At 45.2% G+C, this 21,953-nt stretch overlaps 1 pseudogene across 1 annotated transcript in view; it reads right to left on the reverse strand.

Moving 5' to 3' along the window:
* Positions 1-1,035: 1,035 nt before the first annotated feature.
* The window catches only part of LOC310798895 (activating signal cointegrator 1 complex subunit 3 pseudogene), a 48,994-nt pseudogene continuing 28,076 nt past the window's right edge, over positions 1,036-21,953 (reverse strand). The window contains exon 3 of the transcript in view: positions 1,036-1,278. The product of the transcript in view is annotated as an activating signal cointegrator 1 complex subunit 3 pseudogene (transcript). The remainder of the gene's footprint in view (positions 1,279-21,953) is intronic.

A 21,953-nucleotide genomic window follows, 5' to 3' on the forward strand; every position in this document is an offset into this window, starting at 1 on the left:
GTGTTTTTCAGTATGTACAACATTTTAGTATCATAGAAACTTGTTTTTATACTTTTATACTGGCGAGAATGGGGGGACCAAAACATCAACAAGGGCGCCCCCAGCAGGAACACCTAAATGGATTGGAAGTTGGAAACCCTCATTCATGTTTTGGTTGCACATGTGTGTTCATTCTGATGAAGATCTGTGTGGTTGAAACGTTAATAAACTTTATTTTCAGTGTGCACACTTGATTTCTTTTCTAAGTTGATCATGTATTTGTCCTCCTGCACCTGACCTGCTGAGCTGAGCTGATGTGCGCACCCTACTTCCATCTTAATGCACCTGTGTTTACCCTGCCTTTTAGACACAAAGTGACTGCTGTGACAAAAGGTTAATTGGTCAAGCTGTACGATCACTGGACAGGCAACCTGTCAATCACCCCAAAACAGTCTTTTCTATCGTCTATTTGACTTACATAAAAATTCACCCCCGTACAGTTGTCATGAAAGATGAAATTAGCTATAGGTTGAGGCCACGTCTCGTCATAGACGCTGGTTAGCTGGCTCAGCCTGGCTGGGGGCGTGGTCAGAGTCGGGTAAAAACCCCCGTTCTATCCATTCAGCAAAGTTAGAATTTAGCTGATAGCCCAGCCCAGGCAGACAAGATGGGGGATTTAACCACCTCAGTAAACGCACATCTGAGCAGACGTCTTGTGTTCTGCTCTAGAACCCCCAAACCTGTAGTTTAGAGCCGCAGCACCGTCTTTTGGTGAGTCAGCCCATGAGATATATGGGCGGTTTTACCCCACTCGCGCGCCAGCCGTTTAACATTTTGTGGGCGTTCCCAGACATGCGGAGACAGTCCGCGTGTATAGCGTGTTTTGGAGGGTTAGGCTGTATTGCTGTAAACATGTTTTAATCCTGTTACAAATTTGGGCATTTTAACATGGGGTGAACGGGAAATGACTTCCTTTTTGGATACAGCCTCAAGTGGCCATTGGAGTGAACTACATCTTTCAGTACCACTTCCTCTGTCAAAGCCTGTGCTAGTCCACTAGGCTAGGCCCGTGTTTTCCACGGTCCTGTACAGTACCTTGAACTTGTCCTTGCTGATGACGCCCCCTGGCTGCACGTGCTGGCGGATCTCGTGCAGCACGGTGAGCATGGCGATGTTGGTTTTGCCGGCGCCGGTCGGGGCACAGATCAGCAGGTTCTCGTTGGTGTTGTAGGCCGTCTCAAACACCAGAGACTGGATCCTGTTCAGACGCTGCATGCCCTGGAATACCAGCTGCCCTATCTGAGAGCACGCACGCGCACACACACACACACACACACACACACACACGCGCACACACACACACACACACACGCGCAGACAAAAGAGGGAAGACCAGGCTGAGTAGAGTACAGCAGGAATAACACCAGGTGATACGTCACGATTAAAAACACGATTTCAGACGGAAGCCCGTCTTTATTGTCACACGAACACACTACAACACATGCATGCGGCCACAACACACACTCATGCTGACGGTGGCCGGTGAAATATGTCCTCTGCATTTGACCCATCCAGGCTTGTCCTTTCCTCCAGGGGGCAGGCCAGGAGCAGTGGTCGCTATTTCTTTCCAGCGCCCGGGGACCTTCATTGGACCATCATTGGACCAACTTCAGATGTTGTCGTCACTGGTCGGATGACGATCTTCTGCATGTTTTTAGTGAGGGGTTATGTACGGAGGAACCCCCTGGGGGGCACGGGGAGAACACAGAAACTCCACACAGAAAGGCCCTTTCGACGAGATAGCCCACCTGGGCAGTGGGCACTGAAGATATGGGGGGGGTCACAACTCCAGCGCCCACAGCGTCCCAGGCGAGAATCGAACTCAGGACCTTCTAGCTGTGAGGCGACAGCGCTACCGACTGCGCCACCGTACCCCCATTATGTAATGTACAAGAACTTAACACTGTTAGATAATACAGAAAAATACTATTTTGAGTTAGAGTCTCATGTTAACTGTGATACAATACAGATACTCATGGAATTCAAAATCAAATCTGACAATAAAGATATTCTGGGTCTTGCCTACCTCTCACCTGTTTCTTGCTCTCTCTCTCTTTCTGTGCCAACTCCATCCTGCTCTCTCTCCTCCTCTCCCTCACTATCCTCCTCTCTCCCTCTTTGTGCTGTCAACCAAAAGGCAAATATAACAACCAACCAACCAACCAACCAACCAACCAGAGTATTTATAGCCTAATAAGAGGTATAGATCCATCCATATCAATTTAATGTGTATGTAAAAACTGTACTGTTAAAAAAAAAAAAAAAAAAAAAACTCAATTTTCTAGGGTGGGCTGAGATTATTTTTGGGTGGGCTGAAGCCCGCCGAAAAAGGGTCTAAAACCGCCCCTGTTTACTGTCCTGCTATAGAGGAGTGGTGTAGTTTGGTAGCTCGACAGAGGTCACTGTCGTTCTAGGTCTATTTTTTGTCTACCTCCACATCTGCTGCTTTTCTCTTATTCTCTTTTACCCCCCGTCTCGCTCCCCCTCCTCCACTCCACCTCTCTCTCCCACTCGGGCTGGTTTTAGGATGCCTTAAGCTTAGCTTAGACAGCAGTATCATTTATTCACAGATTCATTAGGAGTATGTCATCACTTTTTCCTCTTCCCCTCGTTTCGCTCCAACACTTATAGAAAGAAATAATTAAAGAGTGCATGTCAGACGAGGAGGGGGGGGGGAGCTGGGGGGCAGTTCGGAAGCCGGCCCCGCAGAGATGGGAGGTTATTAATGCATCAAAGAGCAACTTTATTAGAGTCAACTTAAGAAGTGTCGGTTGTGTGGTTTCAGCCATGCAATGTGCTCTGATGGACGGCGAGCCACAGCGTCACGTATACAGGCCATAGACTCAGCTCTCAGTCTTAATCCGTTTCACTACTGTAAGACTGAGAATATTACTATTTCAATCTTTTCATAACGTTAGGTGGTGCTGTTGGAAGCCTTGCATCGGAGAACCAATCAGTGACGCTCATGCAGAACCGGTGTCTCGCAAAACATCGCCACGTTTGCGGAGAAACATATGAATCACTTAGAAACAAACATAACCTGTTAATAGGACGCGTTTCATCCGGCCCCGGCGGCTAGAGGTCTTTCCCCCAGCGATAAGCCCGACTCCCGAGGCTAACGTTACAGAGCCTGCTGATGACTCACAGTGGCAAGCGGACCACTTCCGGGTAGGAAAAATTATTGTAAAAAAAAAAAACAGGTATAAACTCTCTTTGCAGCACATCAGCGTCTTGCTCTATATTGGAACTATGAAACATTGCATTGCCGCTACCAAATAAAATTCTAATAATAAATGTAGGCGTGTCTGCTGCCGGCCGTTCTCGCCGGGCTCTGAACCAGATTTGGAACAGTAAATTCCCAGACGTTTGGTGGTTAGGTGGCGCTGTCGGCGCCGCTCACCAAACGTCTGGAAACCGAGACTATACAGGCCATAGCTTAGCGGGCCATGTTAAAGACTGAGACAGAGGAGTGGGGGGAGTGCAGGAGGAGAGTCAAGTGACTGTCCGGTGTAGCTACATTTCTTCTAGATTTCGTCAAAGACTATTATCCAATTGGAGCTTCTCGCTCTGCCCTACATTTGCTCAAAATAAAAGTTGCTCATCAACAAACGTTACTGGCAGTATATTAATGCATTGTCAAGCTCCCAGATTTCAAAAATACCATCTAGGTTATTATATCACCGACTCCATAAATGCTCAAACTCCACTCCGTCTAGGACTTAACGAGAAAAAGAATGGATATTAGCGAGCACGTTGTCTCAATGACTGCGGGGCTGTTTCTACTCTCTCTGAACAGGGACGCTGCTGATTCCACTCTGCTTCTTGTCCACCACAATTATTTCCCCCAAGGCCGAGTCCTCGGAGCCCCCCCTTATAAATATTCATCTCTGAATTATGGACCACCGCGTTTCACCCTATTTTGCAAGCCTCCTGCACACACTCCATTCCCACGTCTCTGTGGCAACCGCAGAGCCGCAACAATCACTTTAGCGGTTGGCCCTCTCCTTTTGATTTATCGACTTTGTCTGTTTGTAACGAGGAGCCGGTGTCCCCGCACTCCTTAAACATGCTAATTCATGCAAATGTATGCCTGCCCCAATATTCACCTTGAGGTAAAGCATACATGTTGTAAATAGGAAGTTGCCCATCGTTTAATGATCTTTGGAAATCTTCAGTGCTTTTTTATTCTCTCCTTAAAATCTCTCTGGCTTCATTATTGTGCTAATTATATGCGTGCACGTCCTTCCAGCTGTGGCTACCAAAACGTGCCTATAGGGTGTGCTGTAAATATACAGTGGGAGAGGTGGTTACTCTACTTCAATGGGTGATATGCAGCTGTTAATGGAGAACTTCACAGAAAAACAATTTTTGATTTATTTATTTATTATTTATTTATTAATTTTTGAAAATTATTTATTCTGCATCATGATCTCAGACATATCCAAAAACTGTCAACCATTTTGCAGACTTTCATCTAGTTTGTTATTGAGCGTTGATTTGAGTTCAGCTGTAGACCAGTGATGTCATACAATATACTGCGTGTGAGATTCATGTGCAAAATAAATCAGCATTGTTTTTCGGTGAAGTTTGCTGATAAATCGCCCGACACAAACTCAAACGGTCAGAGACTCTTGTGGTTTCTGCCTGCATAAAATGATGCCAATTTGCTGTTAATTGTCTTATATTGAAATGTTTTAATCCATAGAGAGAAGCTTTCTTCATTGGATTCATTAATTCAATTCGTTTAAACTTTCAATGTCATCCATTTAATTACCAGCTGATTTTTGTTCTTAGTGGGAAGGCCTTCACATCACCATGTGTGTTTTCATTGGGCCATGTGTTATTAAGAGGCAACTTTGAATGACCTCTCTCGCTCTGGGTTACAGGGAGAATGAATGACTGTAAACATACTAATTCTTGGTTTACTTTAGATTGATTGATGATTGATTTATTAAAGTCGAACTGAACCTGTTTGTCACGTGCGTCGCAGTCCCTTTCAGACTGAAAACATAATTTGTCTGAGATGACAAGTTGCGAGGCGGGTCATAGTATCATGTCGATGATTTGATTTGACAATTCTGTCGACTGGCTTTGGCATTGGTCAATCATGGCGTGTTCCACCCCCAAATCGAGTGGGATTCAGCGTGTTGTCGTGCTACGCGAGTGGGATCCGCGGAGTACCAGGCAGCCAGGCTGCTTCGTGCGGAGTGAGCGGACAATCCGATGCATGGGTGCTGCCCGCCCGCCTGGAATCTCCGAGGGCAGACCCCTGACAACCACGCTCTCAGGCGCGCGCATTTTACGCTATTTCTGTAAATACGATATTCCTGGAATGCGCGTTTTAACGAGCCAGTTACATTTCTTTGCATTCTTAGAGATTATAGTTTTTGTTTTTTGTTCATGTTTCTAACAATTGGCCAAGTTAGTAGTTAGTTTATGGGATAGGAATTCTGCCAGATGACAGGCACTAGGTACCATTTTCTACTTCATTTGGAAGAGAAAATTATCCTGAAATGAAGATTTCAGGATAATGCCTTTAGCATACTGCGCGCGATCTCTCTCACACAAGCTACCTGCGCCATTTTGTCTATTCTTTGCCATAGCAAGCTGTTTCAGCGCGAGATTCATCATGGCCTGTTGGTCTGTGCTAACCATTTCAGCCCAGAATGTTTCAACAATCTGGGGCAGTACAATCAAGGTTTAGCCACAAAATTAACACTTCTAGCTGGAGCGATGCCAACTGTACGTGATCCAGCAACTGCGGAGCTGCATTCGGTAAGTCTAGGCATTTTGAGATGTCCTGTTTAGCGTAGCAACCGTTAAGTTAGCGATAGCTCGTTGCTAACATTAGTTGTGGACACAACCTAGCGTGCTGGTCCACGGACGCTAATCTGATTGGCCGCTGGGAGCCTGGGGCGGGCTCTCCCCCAGCGGCCAATGGGAACTGTTAGTTCTGAATATATTATAGAAACAGACCACTCCTGGGAAGCGACGAGATGAGGAAGTGAGAACTCCGTCACAACAAACGGGGTTGCTATATTTTCGACAAATTAATCCAGAATCATGTTTTATGGACCAGAGACACACATTTTTAAGAGGTTACAGCTGCACGAATTGGGACCTTTAAGTCAAATTTCACATAGGGTTCTACACAGTAACTGTCTTTTATGAGGCGATAGGTTCTTAGTTTTGTTACAGATGATACAGTAGCTAGTCTAATTCATTAACAAACTATCAATAAGTACGGTCACTCAGCTGAACAGTAAACAGATGTTTGATGCGTAATTAAGTCATTTTAAAAGCAACTCTTTTGAAACAAAACAACCAGTACACAGACCAAGGTTTTTCCTGTATACAGAATTATTAATTAAAAAGCAGAATTAAAGCAGTGGTCCTCAACTGCTCTAGCTCATGACCTATAGTTTCCCTTAGTCAATGAGTCACGACCAAATTTCAGATCTTCAGCAGTGGTTTGTGGTCCACCAGAGCACCGCATTTTTATTTTATTTTTTTCTTCCTTTTTACAGACAACTTTTTTTTACATATACACATTAACCCTGAGGAGTAGGCTTGGGCCACTTTTCAGACCCCTGGCCTACAGTATATAATATACTTTTTAAATAAGTTTAAACTGGTGATGCTCATGAAGTTTCAAGAGTCTAAGTTGAATTGTATGAAATATGAAATAAAAAGGCAGACCTTTCTTGAATGAAAGCAAAAAGCAGACTCATCTTGAAAACCAGGTATATACACTGTATGCCATTGCTTACATAAGTTAAACTTGTGGTGCTCTTTTCTGAATGGTCTATCTCTTTAGTTTGTGGTTGTAAAGTTTTGTGAGGCTGTGATTATCCTAGGTCACAAGTGAAGTGAGTTATTTTTTTGTTTTTGCTTCAAGTAAAATGTTCTAAATGTCTATGGAGAAATGAATGGGAAACTCACTTCCATGGCAAGAAATGTCACGTGACTGTTCAGCTCTACATTCTACAATGAATGACATGTTTGGTACCAATGGTTGCCTTAGGGCAGGGATACTCAACTTGCTTTGCCCGGGGGCCACTTTCGTGAAATGATAGAAGGCCAGGGGCCAGTTAATAAACAAACAATATACATTTTTCTGTAGCGGATTGTAGGTGTCAGACAGAGTTTAGTCTGACAATGTTGTGCACACCGGATAGTTACTTAGGTTAAGTACATACATACAGTAAGTGCCTGGGTTGCGAGGAGACGGCGGTATTTGACAATTTAGCAGCTAAATCATAGATTATTGAAAGATATTCCATATTCCAGACTGAAATGCTATAACATAAGTGTGAGTATTGGCCAGAATTACATGAACATTTGGACACTTATTCAGCGGGTATCTTGCATGTTGTGTTCAGGTGCAGTGTAAAAAAAAAAATGCAATTCCATCGCGGGCCACATGCGGTTGAGTATGCAGTTGAGTATCACTGGGCTAGACACTTGATATTTCTGGTGAGTGTTGAGCTAAATCACTGTATGTGTGTTGTTTGCTAATGTTAGCTGTCAGCTATCAAGCTAGCTACCGCACTGAACTAACGTTAGTTTCAGACTGCTTCCTTGTATATTGTGCGCTGAGATCAGCGCTCCCCAGCGCACTCCCAGCATTTAACGGTATGAAAAAGACGCTAGGTGGACACAGGCCCTTACGTCTTCTAGTTTCATGATACCAGTATCATCACTCTAACTTTAAAAATGAGCCTCTGAACCAGGGATTCCATTAGCCGGCAATTGCCGGCTTTTAGCCCGGTATTTGTTCCCGTGGGCCGGTAAATTAAGAGGTTGCCCGCTCAATTGGCCGGTTGGAAATATGCCAAATAAATAAATTCCTTATATAAACTAGCCTAATATTGTGTGATCTATAGCCTAAATGATGTTGCCAATAGGCTACAACTTAAATATAGACTTGTATATATAGCCTATGTATTTTCGCACCGCTGTCATGTGGAGTGTTTGGTGAAAAAAGGAAAAATCGAGCCGACGGTGTTTCAGCAGCCATCATTCACCATGCGCACACTGCGCTGCAGCAGCATCCCGCACGGCGGGCGGCCGACAGCGCTTTGATGAGATCAAAAAGGCAAAGCAGACATAGCTGGGCAAGTTTTTTTTTTAATTTTCAGAACAAAAACAGGCTCAGACAAAACAGAACAAAACAAAACAAAAACAAAAAATATATATATATCAACATTTCAATGTTACAATGTTGTGCTATCAGCCACATCAAGTGCTTATTGTGCTTGTAAGAGATGTGCGTGGGATCCCATGCAAGGGGTCCATGAAAAGTCAGCTGGGAAAGTTACTTGTTGCCTTCAACCTCGTCTAAGTAGGCCAGAAATGGATCCCAAATAGGGACGAAGGGTTATTCTATAGGCCTTAGAGTACCAATCAAATATTTTGGCCCAAAATCCAGACAGTGAAGGGCAAAACCAAAAAGCATGGGATAGTGTACCCTCTGACACCTGACACCTATCACATAGTGGAGAGACAGAAGGGTAGATCTTGTGCAACCTGGACTTGGAATAATGAAGACGATGAGTAACCTTGAATTGGATCAGCTGGTGTCTGCTGTTAATTGAGCAGAGTTGAACCACAGACAAACTCCTGTCCCATATAACCTCAGACAAGTCAACACCAAGTTCCTCCTGCCACGCCTCCTTAATCCTCTCAGTGGGGGCTCTGATACGTCATCAAACAGACAAGGCAAGTTCTTTTTTAACCGTAACGATGGTGCAATAAGTACTTCAGCCGAGGCCAGAAAGACGACAGAAAAGTGTCAAGCTCCTGCTACTCCTGAAGAAGAAGAGGAAACACTGCGGCCGTCGTCGCCAAAGGCAAAAAAAGACAAAAGATTTAACCCAGAATGGCAGGAGAAGTTCCAATGGGTTAGACTAAAAATGTGGATGGAAAAGATCAAATGTTCTAACCTTGCTTGCAAGATGGATAACCTCGCGAGATCAAAAGACATTCTCTCGACGTAATCCATCTTGTCATGCACAGGCAGTTAAGATGATTGGCCGAACCATTGCCGGCTCGACGAATCAGCGGCAGCCTTAGGCGCGCTTAGGCTCGTCTGGGCAAGTAGTGGGTACATGGTCTTTGTAGTTCTTTTCACTCGTCAACATGGCTGCCGCCGCGGAAGTGACAGGCAGTCTGAATGAAATTGAATGTAACGTTCCCAATTCTATGTATTAAATTCTAAAAAACGACCCTCAACATTTGGGAAGGCTAAGCCACACAACTAGTTTGTTATAATCGGACGTCATGCTTCGAAGGCGACTTTACGACGATGAGGACGGTGAGGACTCAATCAATGATAGACTACCACGGAGATCAGGCACAGGCACCTTCCTCCGGTCGCAAACGTGACGTCAGAGGCATGGCGATCTGATTGGTTGAAGTTAACACGCACCAGCGGTGATAGACAGATGGGTCATCCAATCACCTGCCAAGTAGGTTGGAAAAAGTGCCCGCCTCCGTCAGCGGGTCGGGTTACTGCATTCCCAGATCGACTGGTTTAGTGAAACGTAATGTGGAGCTAAACCGTCCATCTGGCAGCGTCAGGTTACAAATATTCTGCACCATCTGTGAAAAGGTGAGTAAGAAAAACGGCTTCACCAAAGGCTCTATCACTCTGAAAGCATCTGCACGCACCACGCAGCTGCTCATTTAACACGACAGCAAAGTGCCCAAACAACACACTGATAAAGCCAAGTCGAGTAAAGAAGACGCCCTTATAAATACATTTCTTGGATGATTGCATCATAGCCTTTGTTTTTGTGTGTTTTATTGCTGTTTAAATGTTATTTCTGAACGTAAATTCAAACCCGAACCTAATTCATTAATTCATTAATTAACAAGTGGTGAGGCTTGCCTCGCTCCCTTTGCACTGTAAGCACAGACAGCAGTGCATAGCCTAGATAATTATTTTGAAATAAACACAAACAAAAATTATTTTAAAATGAAATTTTAATTTGCTAAAAATATGTTATGTATTTAAAAAAAATATTAAATCGATCTTTTTTCAAAAGCCTACTTGACGAGGCCGGTAAATATTCTATAAGGCCGGAATTTTGGAATGATACCGGCTGCATTGGCCAGCCAGAAAAAATCCTAGCGGAATCCCTGCTCTGAACGACAGCAATGTCGGTCGCACACACCAGCGTCCTCAAGGAGGAGAAGAACTTGCACACATGCACGACCCAAAAGTGGGTCGCGACCCACCACTTGAGAACCACTGACCTAAAGGTCCTCGTAGCATTCTGCTACGCCCCAACACCTCACATCCAGAGTGAAAACTCTGCTGAGCCCAGCTGACTAATAGAGGAGCATACACACATCTGTGCTCAGTGTTTCAGCAGCCCAGTTAAATAAATAAATAAATAAAGTTTGTAATGAGAGCAGCTGTTTGAGTCCAGGACAGAACAGAACCAATCTCTAAAACCCAGCTGGCTCCAGCGTGCCCAGGCTGGCTCGCTGCTACCGACCCAGCACCAAACCTCCAGTATGAAGATACTCAGGAGCAAAAACATCTCTGGGTCTCTCTGTGTGTGTGTGTGTGTGTGTGTGTGTGTGTGTGTGTGTGTGTGTGTGTGTGTGTGTGTGTGTGTGTGTGTGTGTGTGTGTGTGTGTGTGTGTGTGTGTGTGTGTGTGTGTGTGTGTGTGTGTGTGTGTGCCTGCGTGCGTGTATGTGTGTGTGAGTGGAAGAGTGAGTGTGTGAAGAGAAAGATAATGAAACAGTGGTTCCCAAACTGGAGTATGTGTACCCCTAGGGGTACGTGGAGGTACTACAAGGGGTAGTTGAGAGAAAAAGGGGAAATGGAAAAATGTAAGAATAAATCATGAAAATGAATGAAAAAATGTCCAAATAAATCTGCTCGGACGGGAGGCACTAATTGCAACTCATTCATTCATTGCATCGCATGCTATAGCTTCGTCTTGCAGTTTTCTAAATAATAATAATAATAAACTTTATTTATATAGCACATTTCAAACATAAAATGCCAATCAATGTGCTTTACAGAAAGATAAAATAGTGAGATAAAATGTCAGCAAAACACACAAAACAAAACATGTTAGTGGTAAAATGAGAAAAGCATAAAAATTAATGACGGGAAATATGGTACCAATTAAACAAAATGTTGTAGTTGGGTAAAGAGGGTTTACTTGGATTCAGAAATCAGGGAAAGGGGGTAGTGGGCGTTTAAAAAGCTCGAGACCAACTGATTTATTGCAGTGTCTAAGCAGGTGCAACGCTGCCAGATCTCACGAGAAGAGAAACAAGCATGCAGGGAAAAAAGAGATCTGGCAACCCTGAGCAGGTGTCCTTAGCAGTGGGATACTCTGAGTGTGCGCGTGCATACGATAAGGCTCCAGTCAGACCATCTCAGCGGACGCTGAGTGGGATGGAAGCTGACAGGCTCATTAACAGAGCGGATACACAGCCTACGGCCATATGGGCAAACTGGGAGGACTGGGAATATCCCGCCAATCCACCAGCCATTTAAAACACACTAATTGGACCCACATAGATTGCGGGTAACGATTCAACAGCAATAGCTAAATACCAATGTTGTCCGTTGCAATTTGCCTCCCTGTTCCCTGGTTTTAAAGGTGAAACGGAGGCGGGCAGCCAGTCTGTACACAAAATCACAAGAACCAACTACTGTTGTTGTTGTTTTTGTGTTATTGTGTGTTTACTGTATGAGTCACTGTATGAGCCGCTAAACGAATTCAATTCCTCTGTGCATCGGTAATGGGAAGCTAAGAGATATAATTGTTGTCGTTTTCACGCCATCCTTTTAATTACTTTCTGGTTCCATTTCATTCCGTTTGAATTGACAGCATGATCAACTTTTAATTGCCAGTTTTTGCAAAACGGCTTATCAGCCTGCTCCAAGCCTGCATGCAGAGTACTAAATGACCTGGCCAAACACACCCACGCATACGCACGCACACACCAGCTAAACCGCAACAAAAACAACAACGCAGTGCTACACACACACAAACACACACACCAGCTACACACACCAAACACACTCACCATGCTACACACACCAGCCTAACGCAGTGCTACACACACACCAGCCTGGTGCTACACACACCAAACACACACACCATGCTACACACACCAAACACACACACCAGCCTAACGCAGTGCTACACACACCAAACACACACACCAGCCTACCGCAGTGCTACACACACCAAACACACACACCATGCTACACACACCAAACACACACACCATGCTACACACACCAAACACACACACCAGCCTAATGCAGTGCTACACACACCAAACACACACACCAGCCTAACGCAGTGCTACACACACCAAACACACACCAGCCTAACGCTACACACACCAAACACACACACCAGCCTAACGCAGTGCTACACACACTAAACACACACACCATGCTACACACACCAAACACACACACCAGCCTGGTGCTAGTACTACACACACACCATGCTACACACACACCAGCCTGGTGCTACACACACCAAACACACACACCATGCTACATACACCAAACACACACACCAGCCTCGTCGCCACACTAAATTGTCGGCATTGTACATTTCTGCAATGGGCGGATATGTAGGATATCAACATTATTACTGAACCAACAATACGCTGTATATCACGTTTGTAGATACGTGTATCAATGTTATACAGGACTAGGGATGGATGGCACGATACCTGTAACGTAGCCGTCAGGTTGTTTGTGTGTGAAACAGTGAGCATTGTATCAGGCAGGCAGGCTGCAATGTTGACGTTTCCAACGCTTAAAACGCTCGCATCGTATTCAATTGCACTCGGCTTTTTACTTCCTTGATCAACACAGTATGTGGTGACAACACAGTGCAATCTCACTCTCTGTTCACATGCACGATGCTGCGGTTGTTCATCTGCGTCCGTGACTGCACATTTCTCAATGTTTAGTGAAGCATTTAGTGATAGTTTAGGGCAGGGATGCCCAACCAGTCGATCGCGGTCTACTGGTCGACCGCGGACTGACCCCAGGTCGATCGCGTCAAAAATCGATTATTTAAAAAAAAAAATGTTTTTTTTAATAATCAAATAAAATGTAATGGAAGTACATGCAGTTGTTTATTTTAATTATGGATTGTAATACAATGCAATTCCAAATGCACTTTTATTTTAAAAGTAGCCACACAGTGAGAAAAAATAAATCATGTATTGGGGGAAAAAAGTGATGCATCGATTATCGATGCATCGAGATGCATCGATAATCGTAATCGAATTGAATCGTAGCTCTCTGAATCGTAATCGAATCGAATCATGTGGCCAGTGAAGATTCACAGCCCTAATGTCAAGTGGTTGTGGGACAACGAGAAAGTGTTGTGAGGTTAGTTACTGCAGGCTGGAAACGATGTGTGTGCGTTTGCGATGTTGAAACTGGACTGGTAGATCTCGGGAGGCTGGCTACTTGAAAAGTAGATCTTGGGTCAAAAAAGGTTGGGCACCCCTGGTTTAGGCTATGGATGGGATCAGATTCTACTTCTTTTCCCCGTCAGATATCCGATCCAGTGATTTTGGCACGGATCGGCTCCGATACCGATACGGGTATGGGATGGGACCGTCCCTATACAGGACAACGGTCATCATAGAGTCTGCTATTGAAATAGTGTGCTGGCCAGTATGGTTGTTGTGGCCGGGGTGGATGGAGGACGTAAACCAGGCGTGTCAAACTCTATTTCATCGTGGGCCACATCAGCATTATGGTTGCCCTCAAAGGGCCGGTTGTAACTGTAATAGTACATAATATGCCTACTTGTTATCATATTACAAAATTGCCTCTCATTCGATTCGATTATTCGATTCGATTATTATTGTTTTTTGTAATAACTTAAAGCCTCAATCAGTAAGATTTTTGACATTTTTTACTGTAATATAAGAGCTTTTTAGTCATAGGACATCGTAGATTGACTTGTAATAGGGAGACTCTCGTCTTTATTTATCCCACACCGCCCTCCATTGGCCAGCCCTGGGACTAAGCAGTTTGTCTGCCACGTCCCGTGGCAATAAAAAAATAAAATAAAAGATGTGCGCATGCGCTCTACAGCGGCAGCGTTGTGTTCCTGGAAACCAGGAAGTAACTCGATTCGGATTTGCTACGAAAATGATGTTTCACGGAACTATGGATTATTATTTCATCACATGGTGAGTACCCGATGTCACAACATGTACATAGAGCTTTCTGGCGCTGTGTTTTGTTGACTTTGAACGGCGATATCGTTATCGATACTAATACACGCAGAGGGCGCAGTTTCCCCAATAGCAAAACTTGGAAAACTTGCTGAATGGGGCTTTAATAATTAGTAACTAGCTCTGAAAGCAGAATTATAGGAAAAATAATGGCAAGGCAAACAGACAATTAGTAGCCTACAACTATTAATTTAGAACTAATTAGAATTGTATTGTATTGCGCAAATGACACAGGGAGCACTATGCTGTGTCTGTCTGCCGTCACGTGAGGAGCACATTTGAGACTCCGCAGGTCCGAGCGATGAGGCAGGTGAGATCTGACCACCTCTTCTGAAATAAACCAGTAGATTACCGTGCCAGTTTCCAATACAGCAGGAGGCCGCACCACGATAATGACACGGCCGTGCACAACATAACGGTAAAGCTGTGTTCACACCGAGATATTTATTTTTCTCTATGTCGCTCGATTCAACCCTTTGGAATCGCTCTGTCGCTCTGTTTAAATCGCTCGTCAACAGGCACACGAATTGACGGACATGTGGGGGCTATAACGTTACGCAATGTCATGATGTTTGTCCACTACGAGCCACCGTAGATGTTTACAAGCTAAGCCTATCAGCGTGCTCCTAACGTGAGCTCCATACCGGTAGTACAGACTTCACTTCATGTCAGCTGTCAGCCTGTCAATGCGGTTTGTTGCCACACATTAAACCAGCGGTTTGTTCCAAGCCAGTGTGATCCTTGACTCGCTCTCACACGGCAGCCAATCAGCGTTGAACAGCGAGCGACTGATGCCAGTGTAATTTCGCTCGAGTTGGGATATTTCATCTGGGGCGACGAGCGTATTTTCTCCCTATCGCTCTGTCTCTGTCGCTCGGACGCCCAGCGATTTTTCTCCCGGGCGAATATACGCTCAATCGCTGGTTTGCATTGACTTTGTATGTAAACTCGATGCCAGCGAAAAACTTTAATAGGTCGGTGTGAACGCAGCTTAAGCAGTTAAACAATGCGTAGCCTATATCATTTTGGTCATTTGGCGATACAGTCGCTCTCACGTTGTGAAACAATTTCTCTGAACCGGCATGTGTTGCAACGGTAAAGAGTAACGTTAGCGTGATCCTCCCACGTGCTACATTACGTCCTACCGGTGAGGCTCCAGCTGTCAGGTGAAAAGAAGGTTACTGCCGGTTACTGCTCATGTGTCTGAGGAAGCATGGTGCTAGTCTGGGCTCTCCCCAGATCGGCAGAGGGTGGAGCAGCGACCGGGGGGCAGCAGGGGGGAATAATTGGCGAAGTACAATTGTGGAGAAAATGGGATAAAATCCTCCCCCCTCTAAATCTTTTCAAGCGTCAACAATGAATGCTGCTCAACGCTCAACATGTGGTGCGGTCGGAGACTTCATTGAAGACGATGACAATTAAAATGTGAAGATACACAAGAATTACACAGCACATCGCCTACATCAGTTCTATTTCAGAAGTTGATTGTATAGCTTGTTTTTATTTGACCATGCAACAAACTTTTTTTGATTGAATTACTTGGGGGGGGGGGGGGAGTAACTAATAGCTAGTAACGTTTAACCAGCCGGTTAACGGTTAAACGGTTGACATCTGTAGTACACACACACACACACACACACACACACACACAGCAGATGTATGGTGGAGTTTGACAGAGTGAGATGCAGATGCAACAAACAGGAGGCCCATTCATTTCCTGAGCGAGCGGCAGCAGCAGCAGGAAGCAGAGAGAGAGAGAGAGAGAGAGAGAGAGAGGAGAGAGAGAGAGAGAGAGAGAGAGAGAGAGGGAGGGAGAGAGAGAGAGAGGGGGAGATGGGAGAGAGAGAGAGAGAGAAAGAGGGGGAGGGAGAGAGATATGGAAAGAGAGACAGAGAGATGGGAGTCAGGGATGGAGATAGGAAAAAGTGGTGGTAATCCATCACTTTGTCCAGAAGCACCTGCTGGAGAAGCACTAAGACCCTCCTGAGCCCCCAACCCCCCCCCCCCCCTTACACACACCCACACACACACACACACACACACACACACAGCATAACCCCCCCACACACACACACACAGCATACCCCCCCCCCCACCCACACACAGCATATCCCCACACAGCATATCCCACACACACACAACATACCCCCCCCCACACACAGCATATCCCACACACACACAACATACCCCCCCCCCCACACACAGCATATCCCACACACACACACAACATACCCCCCCACACACAGCATATCCCACACACACACAACATACCCCCCCCCACACACAGCATATCCCCCCCACACACACACAGCATATCCCCCCCACACACAACATAGTCCCCCCCACACACAGAATGACAACTACAACCTCTGAAGGAACAGTGGTACAAGTTTTGTTTAGGTTAGTTTTTTTTTTTGTGCTTTCCCTGCAGCAAACACACCTGGAGCCGCCGCGTGTGTGTGTGTGACGAGGAGACCCACACACACACACAGCTGGATCCGCGCGCGCGCGCGCGCGTGTGTGTGTGTGTGTGCGTGCGCGCGCGCGTGTGTGTGTGTGTGTGTGTGTGCCGTGGAGGCGCACATACAAACTGGATTAGGAAATGCAATCAAGGAGGATTAATTATGGATGCAGCACACTTCCGTGTTTGGCCTGGCCTTGGCGGGGGGGCGCTGCGGTAACTCGCTCCTGGCTTCCCGTGCCGGCGAGCAGAGGGCGAGGTGTCCAAACAGCCCAGAGAGCGGAGGTGTGCTGAGAGAGGCTGATGACGGTCGCCTGGAAGCCCCGATATACCAGAATGCATCACTTCCACATGAGAAGGGAAGTGCTAAATGATGGGAGCAGGCCGGAGACGTCTCAAACACTGATCCGCCCCCCTATGGCCACGCTCCAAAAGTTCCACCGTCACCCCATGAGCGCTCGGTTGAGGAATGAGTAAAAGCATGCACTGTAAGAAAAAAACACGCAATAAAGATGGTCCGAAGTGTCTAATAGGGCTGTGGCGATTCACTTATCTCCCGATTCGATACTATCACGATTCTTGGGTGCCGATTCGATTTATATTGCGATTCTTAAGTATTGCGATTCTACGATTATTGCGATTCGATATTACGATTTATTGCGATTTTTGTTTATTTTTTTCTTTTATTTTTTCAGTTTGTTTGCTTTTTTACACTAGATTAGAACATGGGAAAAGTTGAATCATACACTAGAGACTGTATATTATATATCATGAGTAGGGCTGGGCGATATAGTTAAAAACAGGGGCGGACTGGGATCATAATTCAGGCCGGGCATTAGATACCAAGCAGGCCAGGCCGATATGGGCCAACGCGCATGAAATTTGGGCCGTTTGAAGCCAGATTTGGGCCGTTTGAAGTCCAATTTTACAATGAGATGCACCCACTTTAACCCTGAAGTGTAATTATTACTTCAGACTAACTAATAAAGTAATAAAACCACTAGTAAACCAGTAGGCGGCGCCTGGCCTGCTGTTCAGTGAGTGGCCTGACTGCAAGCACAAAAACAATTTTTTTTTTTTTTTTTTTTTGGCGATTATCGATTCTGGAATAAAAGATCGATCCAAAAAATCGTGACATTAAAAATCGCGATACTTAGGTGAATCGATTTTTTCCCCCACCCCTAGTGTCTAATATCCATTTGTGCAGCCGGAAGGAAAATATACAGTGTGAGTTGGTACTTGGTAGTGAACAGTCACTCATCATTTATGCCTTTCAACACCCCCAACATGGGGATGTCACGAAAGCACTCTGGATAAGACTACATGGCACTCTAGATACTTCCCCCTCTGCAGACTGCTTCCCTCTGCAAACTCTAACCCCTAAAAGCTCATTTATACTAACTGCGGAGTGTCCGGTGTTCACGGAGCATAGGCTCTGTGCGGCGAGCGCGGCGCTCCGCACAGGCTCTGCGGAGGGACTCCACGGAGCTCCGCGCTCCTAAAAAAAATGTAACTCGGCGGAGCCCGCCGCAAGCTCGTGCAGTCAATTCCCGAGGCTATGATTGGCTAATGTTTGCTATGGTTTGTATAGGGAAGAAGCCTCCACAAACTGACCAAGTGACCGGCGAAATCAGTGCAAAATGAACGGGTTTGAGCATCGCCTGGCAGATGAATAGCCTACAATTTACTACGTCAATAAAAACTTGATTTGAGATCGAAAAAATGAAATGCAAAGCACAAAAACAAGAAGACAACAAACTTACTTGCTAAAAACAAAGTGAAAATAGCCTACAATTGCACTAGGATTGATTATTCGCCGATATAAATCAGGATCACACACGGAAGAACTGATGTGACATTTGCATTCCTGCTAAAAACACAACGGGAGCCTGGAGGGGGATTCTCCGCTCTCCGCAGACACTGCATAAAAGGATGTGCCTCTGCGGAGAGAACGGTCTTGCCATGAACACCACGGACACCGGACACTCCGCAGTCAGTATAAATTTGCTTTAACCCATCAGCTTAGGAGCAAAGCACCCTGCACTCCTAAATACAGACTGCTGCCTGTGTGGAAATGTGTCATTCAGTATCTCAACACTCTGTTAGCAGCTTGAATGTGATTTCCTATCAATTAGCAGCTGACAGGAGGAGCGGTTGGTGGAGGTTGTCAGGCTTCTGCATCTATTTCAGATATGTACCTTCTTCTAGGGCTGCTGCACGGTATTGGATTTTGTGTTGATATCCTACTATATATTCCAACTGTTTTGGCCAATTACCAATACCAATAAATGCACACAACTTTTTTCCACCTCATTTCATTGAATATCAAGTCTCTCCTGTAGTGGAATTAACACATTATTTATTATGCCACTTATTGATGGCAGATGCAGACATGAATACAATGCTTTTCAAAATGTACACATTCACTGGTGAAAATAAGTAAACTACTTCAACTTAGGTTATGTAAAAAACATGCCTTACTTATTCGATTTTTTTGTCTAACATTTTCTTTCAAACAATTGCATTTAGTCAGCCCTGTGATATCGGCAGACATGTTTGTTTTTCGGGCCGATGCGGATATTTCATTTGAAAGCCTTTTAACCCATTGATACCTGATGCAGCATTTGCGTGTATATCCCTCATTTGTGTGCATATCCCTTTGTTAACGCGGTTCGCGGTCTTAAAGGGATACACACACAAATGCCGCATCAGATATCAATGGGTTAAAATGACATGCCAATATCATTGTGCATTCCTATTACCTTCTGCTGTTTGTTATTATATCAGTAGTGCGCTAGTGTACTTCTGTGTGTGTGTGTGTGTGTGTGTGTGTGTGTGTGTGTGTGTGCGTGCGTGCGTGCGTGTGTGTGTGTGTGTGTGTGTGTGTCAGGTCTGCCACACTGCCACAGCAAGAGCAACATTTGCTCTCACTCTCACACACACTCCCGAACATATTTATTCGGATAAACGAGGTAGGCTTTTACCACAGTGGCAAGTGCAGGACGCCGCGCAGAACCGTGATTCATTAGTTAAAAAGCAGGCTAATAAATCCTCCACTTTTAATGTTTCACAGAGCTATTAAAGTCACACACAGCCCAGCTTCCCATTACGCCTTTCAATAAACGACAGTCGGCACTGGGAGACAGGCAGGCGTGTGTGTGTGTGTGTGTGTGTGCGTGTGTGTGTGTGTGTGTGTGTGTGTGTGTGTGTGTGTGTGTGTGTGTTGGGGGCTGCTGCCTCTCAAAGCCTTCCTAATAGCACATAAAGACTTATTAGCCATTGTGGTTGGGCGCTTTAGAGGAGCGAGAGGCACTTTGTTTCAGAGTTGCCCGGGCTTAAGTTAATGAATACAGGCTCCGCCGTGCGACTGAAGATAACTCACATCGCTCAGCAGAAGAGAGGCTCATATCAATCTATCAGTTACACAGGGAGGGACCCCGCAGAGAGAGAGAGAGAGAGAGAGACTATCAGTTACACAGGGACTCTCAGAGAGAGAGAGAGAGAGAGAGACAGAGAGAGAGACTATCAGTTACACAGGGACTCTAAGAGAGAGAGAGAGAGAGAGAGAGAGAGAGACTATCAGTTACACAGGGACCCCTCAGAGAGAGAGAGAGTCTATCAGTTACACAGGGACTCTCAGAGAGAGAGAGAGAGAGAGAGAGAGAGAGAGAGAGAGAGTCAGTTACACAGGGACTCTCAGAGAGAGAGAGAGAGAGAGAGAGAGAGATAGAGAGCTGGGGAGAAACATGGACAGGGGCAGGAAGGGGAAAAAAGATAAGCCTTTTAGAAAATGAGAGGAGACAGAGACGGTGCCTCAGAGACAGTTATATTCAATCCTTATTCATACTGTTTAGGCTGAAGATGTGTTCGCGGGGGAGAAGCGAGGACATGAATTCTCTAATGACTGATAGAACGGACAGTAAAAAACACACTTCATTGATTAACACTCTGTAAAAAAACACAAGCACAAACTTCTTCCTGCGATTTTCCTTAATTAATTGTCTCCTCCTCTCCGGGAAATGAACTCCCCTGAGAGAGATACGTTCCCTCAATCCATCCAGACTCATCCCACTTAATGGACAGGGAAGACTCAACCGATACCCAAACATTGATGAGGCCTATTTACCTCTAGACCCGTGATTCCAAACGGCCCACTGGTGGGCCGTGGAGGTACTGCAGGTGGGCCGCAAGTAGAGATGGTGAAAATGTTATTTTTTTCTCCTGACCGACAACAGATGCTCGTTAACCGATCATTAACCCTTAACCGACAAGATTCAAATGTACTATTTATATAGCCTAATGTATTACCCAGGCTTGCGAAGTTGGTGCAACACTATTTTAAGTTTTCCCCGTGGGGTGCCGAGCGTGTGTTTCAGCGGATGCATTGGCTGATGGAATGATGTGAATTTTCAATTTCGCACATAAAAAACCTGAGTGGAAACGCTGCAAAATTTGGAGAAAAAAAAATCTAAATATCGCAAAAAAGTTTTCACGCTTGGGGGAGGTGGAAAAGTGACTAGCTGAAACTACACACAGCGTGTTTGGGCTTTGGCAGAGGGGTGGAGCGGACTGTTGCAAGGGAAAGGTGTACGCTGGATTTACAACACAAGACAAAACGATCAGATGCTGAGTGGGAATGCATGACGCATGTCAATAAAACCACTTTTGTGATTCATTGCGTTTCAGGCAGTCTTTGCAATGTGTTTATTGCGCATGTTCATATTGCGATGATGATGAAAATAAGATTAATTGTGCAGCCCTATTTTGCACACATCCATGTTCCTAATGAATGTGTTCATGGTCAAGTCCTCAACAGCCACCTGATGAAGATTGAAATTGACAGGCAGCACTCAGAGTGCAAAAACACACACACACACACACACACACACACACACACACACACACACACATGTACGGACACACTGACACCTGAGCCAGTTTCCTAAACTGTAAAGGCAACAAGGGCAACATGATTAAACCGTCCGTTTATCAATTTGTCATGGCACACACACAGACACACACACGCACACACACACACACACACACACACACACACACACACACACACACACACACACACACGTACGGACACACTGACACCTGAGCCAGTTTCCTAAACTGTAAAGGCAACAAGAGCAACATGATTAAACCGTCCGTTTATCAATTTGTCATGGCACACACACACAGACACACACA

Source organism: Poromitra crassiceps, assembly GCF_964638095.1.
Source record: "Poromitra crassiceps genome assembly, chromosome: 26".
Classification (NCBI taxonomy): domain Eukaryota; kingdom Metazoa; phylum Chordata; class Actinopteri; order Beryciformes; family Melamphaidae; genus Poromitra; species Poromitra crassiceps.